Source organism: Mus musculus, chromosome 11 (assembly GCF_000001635.26).
Source record: "Mus musculus strain C57BL/6J chromosome 11, GRCm38.p6 C57BL/6J".
Classification (NCBI taxonomy): domain Eukaryota; kingdom Metazoa; phylum Chordata; class Mammalia; order Rodentia; family Muridae; genus Mus; species Mus musculus.
The window spans coordinates 25,987,597-26,005,000 of record NC_000077.6 but is presented as its reverse complement, the minus strand read 5'-3'; the positions used below and the strand labels follow the sequence as shown (position 1 = coordinate 26,005,000).

Genomic DNA, 17,404 nt, shown 5'->3' with positions numbered 1-17,404 from the left:
TCTCCTGAAGCTACATATTTCAAGTAGGAAGGCCACTGTGGTAAGAGATTTTGCTGGGAGCACCATTTAGACAGAAAAGCCCTTGCATATTCTCAGCAGTACAGCCTGTAACGTCTTTGATCAAGTTTTCTGCCCCTCGCAAAGGAGGTCAGTATCCTGTGCGTCACTCAGAATTGAAGAATCTATTGAGCTTAAAATTTCCATAGCATTTGGCATGAGGGAAGATTTTTGTCTTGAGTGGTGCCTGCTTGGGCTGCCACATTGGCTGGAGGAGCTGAGCCTCAAGAGACCTTCATGTGGCAAGCATTCAACTGGGAGTAGACACAAACACTAGTCAGTGTGCTGCATCATTACATTCTTTTCTGTCAGTTTTTCTCCCACACCAAGTTCTTGCTGCCCCCTCAATTTTAAGAGCTGATATCAAGAAACTCACCTATACAACACAAATATACTATCTTCTACATCTTTAAAATTTCAAATTCAAACCCAGCCCATTGCTTTGGCATAAATGTGGTGAGAAATGGAGGTCATGCCTGTTATTTTTCTTTCGAGAGGGAAATGATTCCATTTTCAGGGATTTGTGAATTTAAGCGCAGATGATTACCTGAAACATTGGGGTTTTGCAAATGGGAAGCCTTGTTGCTCAATTTACTAATTTATTTTGTGATCTGTGACTAAACTGAGTAAAAATGCAAATAGTACAAGGCCCTCTCTGTTTTATCACCGGATCAGTTTACTGATGGGAGGATCAGAGTCACTAAACAGGAGACGCTCACTATTCCTAAGTAGTCCAGCTTTAAAAGCAGCTCAAGTGAAGACCCTGGGAAGATTGCTGTGATGCACACAGGGAGGTTTAAATGAGATCTACTTATTTATTTTAGGTTTAAAATGAAGAGTCTCCAGCTCAGTTTTATTGGCCATTGTGACAGCACAAACAGGTCTGCTCCTATCACATGCGACAATAAACTGTGTTGCTGAGAGATGGCAAATTCACCCAAAGAGGAAAGCATTTGGCAAAGGCTGAGCAATACGGCTGCAACTTTTAGAGGGACTCTGTTAAATCCTTTGTCAACTGCTAGGTCTTCAAAGCTGAAAATCACATTTTGTTGCCTTTTTTTTTTTCTTTTGGTAAGGATCAGATCAGTATCCTTCAGTGTTTGCGATACTAAAATAATTCATAGGAATGCATTTCTTTCACATGTATGCATTAGTATATTCAAGGACAAAAGCTCGTCAGGGAAATGAGTGAGCATGGTTACTGTGGTACAGTGCCTTGCTATATATGCCTAGAAATTCTGGAGATGTTGCCAAATAAACTTCCTACATTCTTCAATCAGTCTTCAACATGTGATTTCTTCTGAAGTATAGGAGAGGATGTATGGAATTCTAAATGACCTTATATAGTTTGAAATAACTTTATGCTGAAAGGACAGGACAGGACAGGACAGGACAGGACAGGAGCCATATTTCCAAACAGGTAACTTGATCCCCAAAGGCTCAAAATCCCAGATTTGTCATTTTACCCTTCTGACATGAAAATATCTGATTGGCATAACAGTTGATATGTGTAGCATTTTCTCTTCCAAATGTCTTTTCTTTAAAAAAAATTGACTCAGACTAAGTGATACAGTTATTTTTGTAATAGGTCAAAGGTAGGGTTGTATGAAGTTTACACAGGCAGGTCTACAATCCCTTACCCAGAACCCCTGGGGCAGGTGTATTTCTGCATTCAGGATTTTTTTTTTTTTTTAGAAAGGTAAAATGGTACACATACTACAGATTATGCAATATTCCAGCTGGGTCTGGGGCAGCACCCTATAATCAAACACATTCATGTTTCGGCATTGAAATGTATGAATATTCACACTGAGTGGGATAAATAAAGATTCAAAATAATCTTCTTGAAATTAGTTCAGGTCTGGTTTTGCTGCCACATGAGTTATGAAAAGCCTTTTAAAGCTTTTTGTTTTTAGTGTTGCAGATGGAAGACCGTGGGCCAGTACTTCTATACTTGTTCATTCCCTCCAGTTACCTTTGCTGACACAGTTTCTAAGTTTTATTTCATGTGGTCCAAAATGAGTTTCTGTAATCAAACAAACAAGTGAGGGCAAATAACTTGCTGATAAACCCGTTCTTCTTTTGCAGAGCTGGGAATCAATCCCAGAAGCTTACACATGCTACACAAGGGCTCTACCAATGAAATATACTCCCAGCCTCAGATTTTTTTTTTTAAAGTAAAAAGTCAAGAAGTGTTCTTGGTTAAAAAATATGGGCAAAACTTTGTGCTGGGTGCCAGGGGAGTGCTAGAGTAATAGGATAGTCTGTATCCTGGCAGAAGAAATCGTGGAATCATGCAGATGAGACATATAGAATTCTCAGTTGTGTTGGTCCCTTTTCCCCAACATAGTTTCTCATCGTCTTTTCTTTCTCCCTCTTTGGTGCATATGTGTGCACATATGCATATCACATACTTATAGAATACCCAAACCATATAAATAAGTACTAGATTAGGTGTTCCAAATAGTCCATGCTCTCTGTCAACAGTGGCAGGTAGGTTTTAAATCACCTGCTGAATCACATTGATTGGCAGTTATAATTAAGTGTTATAATAAGGCTTCTCTGATAAGTGTGAGCTTAGCTTTAAGAGTTTCTTTATTGATCATGAACTTAAAACATGGTAGTTGGGGCCAATGGACAGGCATATATTTACCATTCTTAGAGTCATAGCCAGCTAGTGGAGATGAAGTTGTGTTGAAGGTGTCATACAGTTATGATTATTATTTTGATTATCGTTCCTTAATTTAGTTTATGTTTTTGTAAAATGTAATGCCATGGAGGTTGCTTTAGAAGTACGACTGATGGATAAAACTTAAAGAACCTCTCAATAATTATGACCCATGTACTTTTCATGCTATGTCCTGCAATGCTATAATCTAAGTGAATCTGCAACAAAGCAATTCAGTGAAGTAAACTAGATTACGATTGCATTGATTATCATTTGAGGTTCTCTCCCACATAATTTTTCCCCCCTTTTTTCTTTTTCTTATGTTTTTGTATGAATTATAGAATGCAGCAATGCTTGGTAAACATGGGCAATCCCTGAAGTTGTTACCCTCATACTGCCTTCTTTTGTGTTTTATTCTCTCCCTTCTACCGTTTTGGGGCCCCATTCACACGTGGTGTGTTCGCACAGGGAAACATGATGATTACCCTGTTTGTGTGGTTTGGTTTGGTTTAGTTTTAGGAAAATTTGTATGACTCTAGTCCCACTATGTATCTGTGTTGATATCAAGTCTTAGTCTACTTTCTGAAATATGTAATTATCATGAACACTGGATGTTGAGAAGGACCACACTCCAGTACAGTCGTTATATGATGGGGCTAGAGATATGACTGAACTGACCAAGGCTAAGCTCAGAATATAAACATCAACAATTGATAGAAGTGAGCATGTTTAGATGTGGCAAGTGTTCATTAATAGCAAAGACCCAACACTTTTCACAGCTTTCCTGTCTCCCTTACTCCAGCATTTGCATAGATGGGACTTTCCCTTTCCTTGGGAGTTTGACCTCTTTCCACAGGAATTGAGCTTTGCCACAAGCTTTCTTCCACCCTACCTGTAACATCTAGAGATTTTATTTGAGATTTTATTTTGTCTTTAAACTGCATTATCAAATTTGAGAGGAAGAAATTATTTTAGTTGTATAATCTATACCAGATTTCTCTGGTTCATAGTAACGTTTTTTGGTGATGCAATGTTATATCATTAACAAAAACTGAGCTGAATATTTTAAATGAATTCTGAGAAGTTCAGAGTTCCCTGCTGCCTGTGTGAAAGGTTAGGCCACCACATTTAAAATAAGACAAAATAGAATAATAGAGGAGCCACAGGCATCTTTTATTTCTCTGTCTTGGAGAAGCAGCAGCAGGGATCAAAGAGCTTAACTATAACACTGCCCTCCTGACCTGCCTTGTACCTCCTTGGGCATGAGAATGGACAATCCAAGGGACTTGAAAAATTGTGTTCATCCAAATTCTTTGAACATCAAACTGGGCAATCATTTCTGTACTCAGGGGAAGCTGATTCATTGCTGGCCAAAAATGGCAATGCAGGCAACCAAATGAAATGGATTATAAAATTTGATTGGTATAAGAAATCAAAGTTAAAATGTCCCATCATGCATTTAATACTGATCTGGGAAATAGTGATCAGACAGTGTAGAAACATAATTTATTCTTGCCAAAAAATAGAATATTGACTTAAATGTAGAGAAGTTTAAAGATTAGACAAAGCTATCATTTTTATATAACTATCAATTAACATTTGAACTTTATAATCATTAAAGCTGCATTAATTTTAGCTATATTAAGTATATATTTTAAAATTTGACTGACCTTGTGACACTATGTGCATATAAAACAAATAACTCTGTTTTATATGTTAATGAATAAAGCAAAGAGAATTACACCGTAAGAGTTAGGAATGGTTTCCTTTGGCTGAGCACCTGACTTATGTAAAGACCCCAGAGTCAACATACCCGCGTCCCCCCCACCCCATGACAAAAGTGTATCTTGATGTCTCTTCCAATTTTGAGTTTATTGGGTCATTTTGGAAATCTGGAAATTCATGAAACATGCTGCCTCTGGGAGGGATTCATGACGATTACAATGACTTTTAGGAATATATCAAGTAAAACAAAAATTTAGATTTAAACATAAATTTTAGATTTTAATTTTAGATTTAAAAGGCATATATGCATTTTTAGATCTTTATACTACCTAAAAGCAAGCTCATAAGTCTTAAATGCATATAATTTCACTTAAGGAATACACTCCATCCTGTTAATTCATTTTCTTTTAATGTTTTTTTCCTTGTGCTGCACGTTGACTGTTTCAGATGGGTTTGTTGGTGATGATAATTACATTTTCAGTACTTTCTGTTTAAAGCTGTGAAATCAGATCCTTCTGTGCATTGACTTACGTCTGAATTCGTCAACAGCCTGTGAGTGATGCCACGTGCATGTGTCACCATGGAGAGAGTGACCATGCCAGCTCTCAAGATCTGTCTGTGCACTCCAACCACAGGGACTGTGTGTGATCAGAGACTACATGCTGTCTCTGAACTTTACTTGGAAACTTGCCTCAGGGACATGCCTCTCACATGCCACAGAGAGTCATTGGGCTTGGGCACAGTAGGTTTGACTGTTGCTAGGACACAGAGGACTTCTATGCTTGCAGAACGCTCCCCAGTCCAATAGGCCAGAAAGTCTATCTGCACCTCTTCCCTCATGTGTATACTATGCTGAGGTCTGAAGACTAGCCCAGTTTCCATGTAGGCGTCACTTCTATAATGGTCAAGACTAATTTTGTTAGTCTTTTTTCTTTTTAAGTTACTTGTTTTTGTCATGAACTTAAGTCAAGACTGTAAATTATGAGGCACTCCGTAAAGTGTTTAATGAATTCATAAATAAATGGATGGCTTTTGAAGCTGAGCAAGGTTTGTAGATGAAATTCAATGATGCTAATGAACATGACTGACTGGAGAAAAAAAAAGATGTTTAAACTAGCTGTTTTCCGTCTAGAAAGCATAGTGTCTAGGCTGACTAAAACTAAAACTAACAGCAAATAACCAGTACCTGTGTGTGAAGTGACTGGACAGAAAAGGCTTTTAATTTTTGTTCACATATAGCCAAGAGCACTCACAGATGGTCAAACAGCATACTCTGTACAGATGTGGGGCATGGTTAGGTTTCATGATTTTCTAAGCACATCCGATCTCTCTTCATGCTTGAGTTTGAGTGGTTGTAGTCTTCTGGTTAGCAATGTAGACTATATGGACCCTGATTTGGTTAGCTATCTTCCATATTCAAAATCTTACCTGCTATTTAGCAATATCTAGGAAGAAGCTAGTGAGAAACATGGAATCACAAACCTTACACTGGACCTATTCCCTCAGAGCCTCTCCTTTCAGTGGGTGATCCTTTCCTATGAGCTTGTAAAATGCAATTGATGGAATCTAATACTTAGACTATTGACTGACACATCACCAGACAAAATTAACACTAAGTGAAAATTTCAAAGAATAAATAAAATATTATTTATTCATAATTGATGGTTCTCGGCCTACAATTTCCTACCTTGTTTCTGGAAATTTAATGGCTCTAGTTATCTTTTTTAAATTTACAGCACACTTTATCATTGCATTTTTCAAAATGATGGATTGAGATGACTTCTATTTAGTTATATATTATTGGACTGAAGGTTCTCAGCCTGAGCTATGAAGCAGAAAATCCAAGCTCCACTGGTCTGGGCTACATCCACATTAATTAAGCGAGAATCTTGGGTGTTTAGGTCTAGATACTGATCATTTTAGAGGTCTCTCCAGCTGATTCTAACCTTCATTGAGGTTTGAGAAACCACTGCCCAGGCCAGAAAGGCACACGAGTTTAAAGCCACTACTGACAGTCCCAATAGGATCTGTAAGTTCCCTGCAGGTTTACACCTAACCTGCTTTCTAAATTGATTTCAGGCCAACAACAGTAAAAATATATACTTGTAGCAAGTTTTATTTAAGGAAGTCACTGGCTTTCTGGAATATGTTGAATTCAAACAAGGGGACATTACCCAGACATGGTTGATTTGGTCTGAAGTATATTAGTTCATTGTAAATGCTATTTGTGAACACCTAAGTAGGCATCTCCTAGAATTATGCACAGAAATTTGGTTTGTCATTTGGATATCATGTATGTGAACCCAGAGGGCAGGCAAACATAGAATATGCATGTACACATGTATATGTATGTATGTATGTATATGTATGTATTCATTTCTGTTTTTTGAGTAGAAGAATCAGCCTTCTAGATTGTAGGTTGGTGTTAGATGCTCTAAAATTGAGGTTAAAAAACTTGCACTTCCTCTGTTGTTTGCTTCTGCTTGAAAATTCTTTCATTTTTATTGTTCAGACATCTAAAAATATAAAATCAGGTAAGACTTATTTCTTCTCTCTCCCGTACCCCACATTTTTTAATGCTCAAAATCCTGGGATAAATACCCGTGAGTAAGAAAATTTAAGTGCCTACCCTGACAGTCCCAAATAATTTATACCACAGTCAGGCAGACAAATTGTGCTGATTGTCTGTATTTCTTTAAAGAAAGAAAAGAGTGTGGGAGAGAGCAGGGAGGAAGTGTGGCTGGGAGACGGGAGTAAATCACAAAAGTGATCTCAAGTGAGCAGAGATAGATTTCTGGAATACAGTGTGCAATGAAACCACTGACCTCTTATCCATGGGTTCATGTCTTTTTCTACAGAAACAGATGGGTAATAGCGTAATGCTGAAATCATGCTCGACATAATATGGACCTAGTGATTGCAGACCTGATTGCTTGCCATATGGTTGCTGAAGGGTTGAGGAGAAAATGGGATGATATGCAAACCTTTAAAAGCAACATTTTTATTGAATGGCCATTACATTAAAAGCCAAACTCTGCAAATGAAGGCAAGAACTGCGGTGAATATTGATGACATCACAGAGCAGTAAAGGCAGCAGGGGATTGTATGTATTTTGCTGTTCATATGCAAACTACGAGCACACTACTTATTTTAGTCACTTTCCCTGATGTTATGATGGGCATGAGGGGGTAAGGTGGTGGGACATAAATGCCTGGAGGGTAGAAATTGTGTGTGTGTGTGTGTGTGTGTGTGTGGTGTGTGTGTATGTGTGTATCTGTATGTTTGTGGTGTGTGTGTTTTGTGTGTGTTTGGTGTGGTATGTGTGTGTCTGTGTGTGTGTGTGTGTGTGTATGTGTGTATCTGTATGTCTGTGGTGTGTGTGTTTTGTGTGTGTGTGTGTCTGTGGTGGGTGTGGTTGTATGTCAGGTGGTGGGGGACTGCTGTATTCACTAACTAGGTCAAAAAGAGGAGACCACGTCTGTTCTAGAGGAAACTAGATTTGATTCAAGAGTCTCTGTCTGGAATGTGAGGACTTTCCTGGTATTGGGTGTCTCAGCAAGAAGCTGCGGGGGGGGGGTGGGGGGTGGGGAACCTGCCTGAGCGTTCAGTGCGAAAGGGACAGAAAGCGTTTGCGCTGTGTGTTTTCTCACACAGGCTTTGCTGCTCTTGCTGTCGAGGAGCAGGTGTGTGGGATAAGGTAGAAGCCATTTCCCAGAGCGCATCACAGTTGAATTGAGCAGCTGTGTTGTTTCCGATAGTTTTGTTTTCAGCATGTTATGGGAGGACGGATAGGATTTTTTTTTTCTTTTAAATATTTTTATTAGCTTGCTTCAAATTTGCATACACCTCATTTCCTGTCTCTTTAATGAATATCTTTCAATCGTGCAAAAATCTTAAGGGTTTGTGCTCAGAAATGGACTCAAATACATTAAGCTAAACCTACTTAGAATGTGTGGAGGGTAATGAGGTGAGAGGCGAAAATTCAGTCCTTCCGTGAGGAGTCTGAAGTATATAATTTTATTTTAGTACGTAAGAGCTACCAATTAAGACCAACTATTCAAGCTTAATATGTATTATGATCATAGCAAATCTTGGGGGACTTGGGGAAATCCATGTTCCCTTGTGCCTTCCCTTGAAGGTCCGTTTTTCAAGGCACATTTGTATATAACATCCACCCAATGCATTTTACTGCAAATTCATTTCCTCATTGGCTCTATGTCCTCTTTAAATTTAAGTATGGCCGGGCGTGGTGGCACACGCCTTTAATCCCAGCACTCGGGAGGCAGAGGCAGGTGAATTTCTGAGTTCAGGCCAGCCTGGTCTACAGAGTGAGTTCCAGGACAGCCAGGGCAACACAGAGAAACCCTGTCTCGAAAAAAATAAACAAACAAAAAAATTTTCTTTAAGTAATAACCAGTAAGATGAGCCGAAGCCTTTGTTGCATGCTTCTATTTTCTTTATGTTCTATTTCTCCTCAGCAAATCTATTGCTTTGATTCATATTCCTAGAAGCAGAGATGTTCCCTGAGAGCTTTAAAAAGGAATCAAATTCCTACTGTCAGGGGCTTGGGCCTCTTATAAACATTGTAGTTGTGCATCGTTAATAAAAGTTTATGTGGAGAAAGAGCTTGGCTCTGGCTAATAGGAAATGTGTGGGTACTATTTCATTCATCTTTATTTTTGTTGCCAGTTGTTAAAGATACTTCCGAATCAAGCTTGTAAGTTGGAAGTCCATCTACCCACAGGTGATGTTCTTAATAGCTTAATTCAGGGGTTCGAAGGCTTTCTGATCCAACTAGATCTCAATGGTCGTATACTTTTTATTCCTGATGGTTTCTAGATTCCATGCATGCTTTGGTTTGGAAGCAGTACCTGTGCAGCTCTGAAATCCCTTTTGTTTTGCTCAAAGAGTAAGAGTTAAGACAGTGGTGTTCAAAGGGCTTGCGACCACTTCAAGGAACCCCAGCATTGTTAGGCATTTCATCAGCCTTCTTACCCCTATTACTTCTGCTGCCTAAGGACCTACAACAAGTGTACTATAGTATTTAAGACATAGCCAGAGTTCTCTTTTTCTTCCCAGTGATGAGAAACATTTTCTTCTTGCCTAGAAAGCTAATTTCTATACAGCTTGGCTAGTGGCATATCTCCTGTGTGGCAGAAATAAATTTTGCATAACTTTTAAGCACCCGGGCTGACCTAGTTAACAGACAGTGCTGCAGTGCTCTGTAATGTATTTAGGTCAAGTACTTTGTCTAAGCGTCCCATCAGTCTTGGACTAGTCTTGCTCTCTGTGAAAACCTCAGGTCTACCCTAGGTATAGAAACTGGCCAAGGCATGTTGCCTGATATCAGAATGTAATAAATCCCTATATAACATAATTATTATGCTACCCAATGATAGTGCCAAGGTAAAAAGGCACCTAAGGTTTTGAAGAAATATCTGCCTCACTGATTTTCCTCTGAGAAATCAGAGAAGCAATGTAAGCAGATATGATGACTAAAAGAGTCTGTGGAGTTAAAATGCTTCCAAATGCCTGTGCTATTTGGAATACTTTCTGAAGATTAAAGAAAATGTCGGTTTGCTATCACGTTGGGGGTAAATTTTTGCTTGGGAAGTTAAATGATTAAGTCTTGACACCCTCTCAATCATTAGATTATTTTTTTCCTTTTCCTAGCAGATTCCTTCCAAAGAGAACTAAATACAAGCGATGTCATTATCCTGTCGTATTTGAAATGAGCTACCAAGAAGTCTCAGGATGATAGCTCATTGTTTCCGAGATTCTTAAATTGGAAATATGTGTTTGTTATAAATTTAAAATTATTTTACAGAAGCATTTAGCAATTTTTTCCAAAGTATACTTTATCCTTAAATGAGAATACTTTTTTTTTTTTTCAAAGAGGTGGTACTAATAATAGTCTCCTTTTTGGTCTTTGTACTCATAGCCATATTCACTTCTCCAAGATCTAAAACAACTCCTTAAGCTTTAGGTCAACTTGTAGTTTGGAGAGATGAGGAAAATACTCCTAACATAATTCATTAGCTTTGGTATGTTAAACACTATTATCCCTATTTGAGTGCTTACAAAACTAAGATCTTCTTACCAAGAACATATCTCCAGAAGATGTGTCTGGGTGAGAAATCGGTTCTCCTGCCTCCCAGCAGGGATGCTTTGGCTGCAGCACCTGGCTGTAAAACCAGTGGCTCTCAACCCTGGCAATGCATAACAATCACCTGGGGAGCTCTTGAAAGGATACTAGTCCTGGGCCCCACCCCACCCCATTAAGTCAGGATCTCTGGGGATGAGGCCTGGCTGACTTCTCAAAAGCTCTCCAGCAGATTCTAATTGTGTAGCCAGGCCTGAGAGCACTATTTTAAATTAAACAACATCCACATTCATCCGGATTCTAAAGCAATAGGTTTTCCAGCACAAATCCTGCTAGATGCAAATTGTCAAAAGAAAATTAAATGTATCCATGTTATAAAATTCCTGTGGAAAACTTCCTTACATAGAGAATGAGCACCTGACTAAGCCCTGGGTGGGCGAGCTCTGGCACTGTGTGGCTTATGTGACGGCAATGACCCCAAATGTCTCTCTTCTGTCCATGGTAAGGACTGTGGTAAGGAGGAGAAATGTGCAGAGCCCTGGACCTGCTCACCTACTCTGCTCCTCCAGCATCAGCCCTTTCGTGGACCAGGGAGTGAATGAGTATAAAGATTCAATTCAAATAGAACACGTTTGATACGTGGAGGCCTGATGTAATTGACAGTCATAGTTCTTGATTTAGTCCAGAGAGCAAAGCACCGAATTCTTTAGTCAAAGCTTTTGCTTTTATCTATGAAAAGGACACATTAAATGAGTATTAGAGATACATCGTGCATCTAAATCCAAGTGCCTTTTAGTCACCTGCTATTGCATTGTGTGTTCTTTGCTAGCAGAGTCTATGACTATTTTTTCCTATATGATTCCGATGCTAACATACCAGGCTAGGTTGTTGCAGTGCATGTATCTGTCTCAGCCATGGGCCAGTGTGCAAGAGCTTGCCTTCAGGACAATGGCTGCAGACAGTAAGTAGCTGAGCAGCCTCCTGTGAGCAGTGGAGTGTGCCTCACATGTCCCCTGTCCCTTCATCTTCCTCTAGCTTCATAAAACAAGAGTTTTATACTTGTTTTTGCCCATCTTCCAGACTGAATGTATAGATTTGCCCTTTGTATTTTTTTTCTGTATGATTGTTTTGTTATTTAAAATATTTAAAAATAGGTTTTATCAATTATAACTGCAGCTTATTGTTCGGCTATTTGGTAATTTATTGCCTTTTGGTTTCTCTTTCTCTTGTTTCCATTATTAGGTTTGTGTGTGTGTGTGTGTGTGTGTGTGTGTGAGTGTGTTCATGTGTGCACATATGTATGTGTATTTATGTGCACACACATTATTCCCAAGATCTCTAAATGTCCTGCTTTGACTGGTTACTTTCCCTCAGGTACCGGGGAATGGACCCTGGGCCTCATGTGTACTACATGAGTGGCCACCATTGAACGCAATAAATAATATCTATTAATTTAAAGAAAGCATCTGCATATTTTTCTTAAAGAAATAAATTTTCATTTTCTGTATAGTCACAAATTTCTACAAGCAAAACTCCATTAATCATATAGGTAAGTTATGGTAATGTTCTCTCTCTCTCTCTCTCTCTCTCTCTCTCTCTCTCTCTCTCTCTCGTGTGTGTGTGTGTGTGTGATATCCATGGAGAGTAACCACTGACCTGGTGCTTGCTAAGCACATACTTTACCACCAACCAAGCTACATACTTCTTCCTTCCCTCTATTATCTTTAAATGAACCAAGTGATATACATTTAAGGGAACTAGGCAGTGCACACTTTGAGGGACATCCTCAAGCACTTCCTCATGTGCCACTTGGTTTTGAGTCTCTGTAATGGCAATAATGACCCTGTCTGAGACTCAGTATAATACTGACACTACTGCTTTTAACCCCACTCCCTTAAATCCAGCCCCACCAACCTGCACTGTTCTTAGTGGAGGCAAAGCCTGCCTCCAGTATCTAGGAGTCTTCATTTTGATTAACAGTCTTTCTTAGGGAGTAGGAGGCAGAGAGGAGCAGCTCCACTCTCTTTGAAGTGTGTGTTAAATGATTCACAACAGTGTGAATGAATCAATTTCTTCAAGCAGTCCCAACCTTTTAAATATATGCTCTGCCAAATCTTTGTTGGATTCTATTCAATTAACACAACCCGCAGCAGCACCTTTATGCATGCCACTTCTCTCCAAAAGACCCATATGTATGTATCCATTATGATGTCACTGCATCATGCTTAACCAGAGCTGTGTTTTGGGGAGATGCTGAATATTAAATTATTAATAAATCATAATTTAAATATGGTATGTCCTGTTTCATACATATCATCTTTGCTGATACTATTAAATTTACCTCAGGAGTCCCCCATTGCTTATTTTTAAGAGACCAATAGAAAGAAATGAAACTGAGTTTTGGGCTCTCCATTTAAGGCAAAATTGTGTATCTCCATGAAGATATCACCTTATGCAGGATAGAGAGAAAATGTTGTTTTTTTTCTTAGTAATTCTTTATATACCTTCCAAGAAAGTGAGATGTAATAAATTTTATTATACTCAGTTAACTATATACTTAGCCAATTACTTTGTTTTAAAATGCATCCTTGCAGTTGATGGTCTGGGAACCAATTTTGATCATCAGATGATATGAGCCCATGTGAGAGCCAATAGCTATAGAAAGGCAGCTGCTGTCTTTATTTCAAGGGAAGTAACCCTACATTCAGAGGATGCACTTTATTCTGGCACTCTTTTTCCATGTGAGGGTTCTTCCTTCAGAAGGATTTTCCCATCATTCATTGTATCTAATTTGGGAATAGTGAAGCCTACAGTGCCAAGGTCTGATTCTTTATGACCACTCACTCAGCTTCTTCCACCAAACGAATCTGATTTTCCATTTTTGATTTCATCTTTCCTTTGTTATCACTACTGAAATCCAGTCATCCACAAGCCCCCCCCCCACCACACACACACACACACACACACACACACACACACACACACAATAGCTGGAAAAGCTAGTTTCATTTTGTCAGAGGTCTTTTTTTTATTAGATATTTTCTTTATTTACATTTCAAATGTTATCCCTTTCCTAGTTTCCCCTCTGAAAATCCCCTATCCCTTACCACCTCCCCCTGCTCCCCAACCCACCCACTCCCATTCCTGGTCCTGGCATTCCCCTATACTGGGGCATAGAGCCCAGAGGTCTTTCAAGGTCAGCCCTGCTGCACCTTGATCAGGGTCTACCATGGAGCCTATTAGTTGGACAATGTTTGAACGCGTCTTCAGAGCAGAATTCAAGAGGATGGAGGGTGAATCTGGGAATCTGTTACCAGGCTTACCAAATTTGCTCAAGGTTGAGACTATTGCTCTAGGCATTAAAGATTCTCTGAGCTATGTTTTCTCAATCTTGAGTGAAAAGTAGAGCATCTGCTGATTTCCTGAATTCAGTACTGAACTACACAGATGAGCTTCCTTGAGTAATTGGTGCTTTAAAGAGGACAAAAGTACTGAGGAAGCAAAGCAGTCCATGGTCTCAGCTAGTCCCTGCTGAATCCACAAAGGAGTTGCCTTCCATTATCCTGTTTTTATATTATATATGTAATTTCTCTCTCTCCAGTGAGGAGATACCTCCTAGGCTAAGGATAATGCTACAGAATGTAACCACCAAGAATTCAGTACTCAGTGAGCAGCTCTCCTCTAGTGTGGGTGTCCTGAACCCACTAATGGCATCAGGATGCAGAGTCCAAGGTTACCAATGCTTTCTTGTTTTCTTTCTTCTCTTTTCTCCTTATTCTTATTTTGTTTCCTGGTGAGTCTCTCTTTGTTTTAAAATGCATCCTTGTAGTTGATCGTCTGGGAACCAATTTTGATCATCAGATGATATGAGCCCACGTGAGAGCCAATAGCTACAGAAAGGCAGCTGCTGTCTTTATTTCAAGGGAAGTAACCTCTCTCTCTCTCTCTCTCTCTCTCTCCCTCCCTCTCTCCCTCTCTCCCTCTCCCTCTCCCCCCTCTCTCCCTCTCTCTCTCTCTCTCTCTCTCTCTCTCTCTCTCTCTCTCTCTCTCTCACACATATACACACACACAAACACACACGTCTCCTGCAAAAAGTCCCTTTTGTTTGTATCTCCATGGCTGACATCTGGATCATCTATCTCCTCATGTTCATTCAGCATTACTTCATGGCTTGAGGTTAGTTAACAAAACTCTGAGTTCACCCCTCAGATACGCTTAAGTACTGCTTAACCTCTCAGAACTGTGATTTCTTCACATACAGAAGGAGCTGTTGAGATGATGAATATGTATAACATAGCCTCAGTGTAGGACTGAGGGGATGATATTGTATCCAAGAGCCCTTGCTTCACAAACATAGGAAGCCCAATCCAGATCCCCAGAATCCAGGTTAAAGGCTGCGTATGGTCATGATGTCTGCAACAGGAGGCAGGAGGATCACTGGGGCTTGCTGGCTACCAGCCTAGCTCCAGGGTCACAAAGAAACTCTTTGCAGGGAAATAAAGCAGGAAGGGAAGTGACAAAGTAGGACCTATAGCATCTTCCTCTGGCTTTCTTGTTCACATGGGTATGTGCACTCACACACATAGCTATGCATACATATACCACACCCACCTACCCTCCCCCCTCTTTCTCAGCGACTTTATACATTTAAATGTTTTTCCTATTAGGACTAGAATATCTAATTAGGACATTGACCAAAATTAGTGGTTCCTAAATAAATGGAGTTGCCCTTGGAAATTCTCTTGTTATGTTCTTGGTTGCTGGAGTTTACTTTTTAAATATATCCCATCATGCCCCAAGGGTATTTATAGACAGAACTTCTTAGCTAGTCTGGCTTTCCTGACTTCACTTTATGTGCAGTGCTTGTACAAGTGGCTATTGTACACCAGCCAAGATGATTCACTTTTTATCACTAGATAGAAAACTCCTTTTAATGTAGTTCTGTCTTGAGGGATCTGTTTTCTTCTCCTGTTTAAATACCAGGGACATAGAAGGTGGTGTGGATGAATTGAAGATTCTGAGATGAGTAGTTCAAGTCTGTTTAAAAGTCTGCAACTTGGTGTGTGATGAAAAAGACAAGTGTTCTATTTCACAATAAAGCCAGCTCACTTGTTTCTTTTCTCTTTGCCTCTTACCCACAACCTTTAATACAGACGTGGGGTGGGAAGGAAAGTGTGCAAGACAGAGCAATACCGAATTTTCCTCATTCTTTCTCCTATTGGCATTTGTTACCTTTTCAAACAGTTGTTGATTTATATGTGTTTCTTAGCTGAGAGTTAGGGGGTAAGAAAGAGAGGGTATTTGGAATGTCATATACAGGGACATATTGCTGTCAAACATATTATTGAAGCTTGGAAAAATGAAATTGAAACAAAGAACACCTGCTACTTTAACTCATTTTAAAAAACCATAATGTTCTTTACTTGCTGACTGGAAATATTGTGTTTTCAGAGGAGAGAAAGTGCTAATCTAGATGGAAGGAAATGTAATGATTCACTATGCAATGATATGAAGTAAGACTGTTTTAAATTGGCTATTTTGGTGCGTGAGAGGTGGGCACATTGTATGAAAACGGTTTTGCTCATCAGGTGGTGAGTATTGCTCTCAAATTGCAGAAAAGAGTAAAATCGGCTTGTCACTGACGATTTTTTTTATTGACATCTTTAGCTTGTCTTCATGCCAGAAATTAAATTGCTAATTATGTGTTACTGTTACAGTGGTCATGCTTTTATTACATAATTGCTTCAAGTTTATCTCAAATCACCAACAATATTTATTTAACCTTTTTGTGCATTAGATAAATTTTACATATAAAAGCTTTAGACTGACTTCATTGACTCTGTTTTGATTAGCAAAATCAAAGGAATTGTAGCCTTTCTTTTTCTGTACAGGGAGTTTTGGTCATGTTTTCAATGAGACTTCTGATAATTATTAATTTGAGCAATAGCAACCATTTGAAATAAAAGAAGAGAATACAATGGAAACATTTTAAAAACACAGGTACTTTCCTAGAAAAGTAAAATGATCCTTCCTGAGGTCATTGGAAATATGAAATTAATAATTTGATCATTAATACATGGTTGTCTTTGGTTAAGTATTGGTAACTTAGTCACCAAGGCTCTGTCTTCTCTTGGATCACAGGCACAATTTTGTCAGTGTTTCAATGCCTTTCATATTTTTACTTGTTTATTTTACACAAACCATAAGAATTTTTTCTCAGTGAAGATTGCCTCTTTATTTTATTTTGAAATATTTGTATATTTATTTCATTAAATGAGATAATGCTTTTTCTTATTAACATAATTTCCAGTACATTAAACATATTTCTCTACAGACAGAAGAGAGGAATCAAATTAAATGACAGCTAAATCACTTGCAGCAATTTCAACTGTTAAAAGAAATAAGTGTCTCTGTTTTCTTTGTGATCACAAGATGTGCTGTAAAGGGAAATGAAACCCTAAAGAAAGAGGAGAAAACATAAAGAAATAATGACTGACTTATTGCAGCAATACCACTGAGAGAAGAAAAATTCACTACAAATAAAAGGAAAATAATATAGTGGATTTGAAAGTTACCAAAATTCATTTCTTATTGATGAGTTCCCTGGAAGCTTAATGCTAAGTAAACTGATGAAAAAAAAAATCAATGCAGTAACCCATGAATGATGAGAGTTGAAATAAATACTTTGCGTATAGAGGGCCATTATTCTAAATGTCTAATTTTTTAATAATTCATGTCTTTCTGTTTATAAAAAAGAGGAATTATTGCTTAGCAGACTCAAAATGCATGTAAAAAGCTTCTGCTAGAATCCCACACTTAGTAATAGGCGCAAATGATAAGAGTGTCCTTCT

At 38.7% G+C, this 17,404-nt stretch overlaps 1 long non-coding RNA gene across 1 annotated transcript in view; it reads left to right on the top strand.

Annotated features, from left to right (window-relative positions):
* 5730522E02Rik (RIKEN cDNA 5730522E02 gene) overlaps window positions 1-17,404 on the top strand; it is a 593,731-nt gene that overhangs the window by 205,576 nt on the left and 370,751 nt on the right. The window lies entirely within an intron of this gene.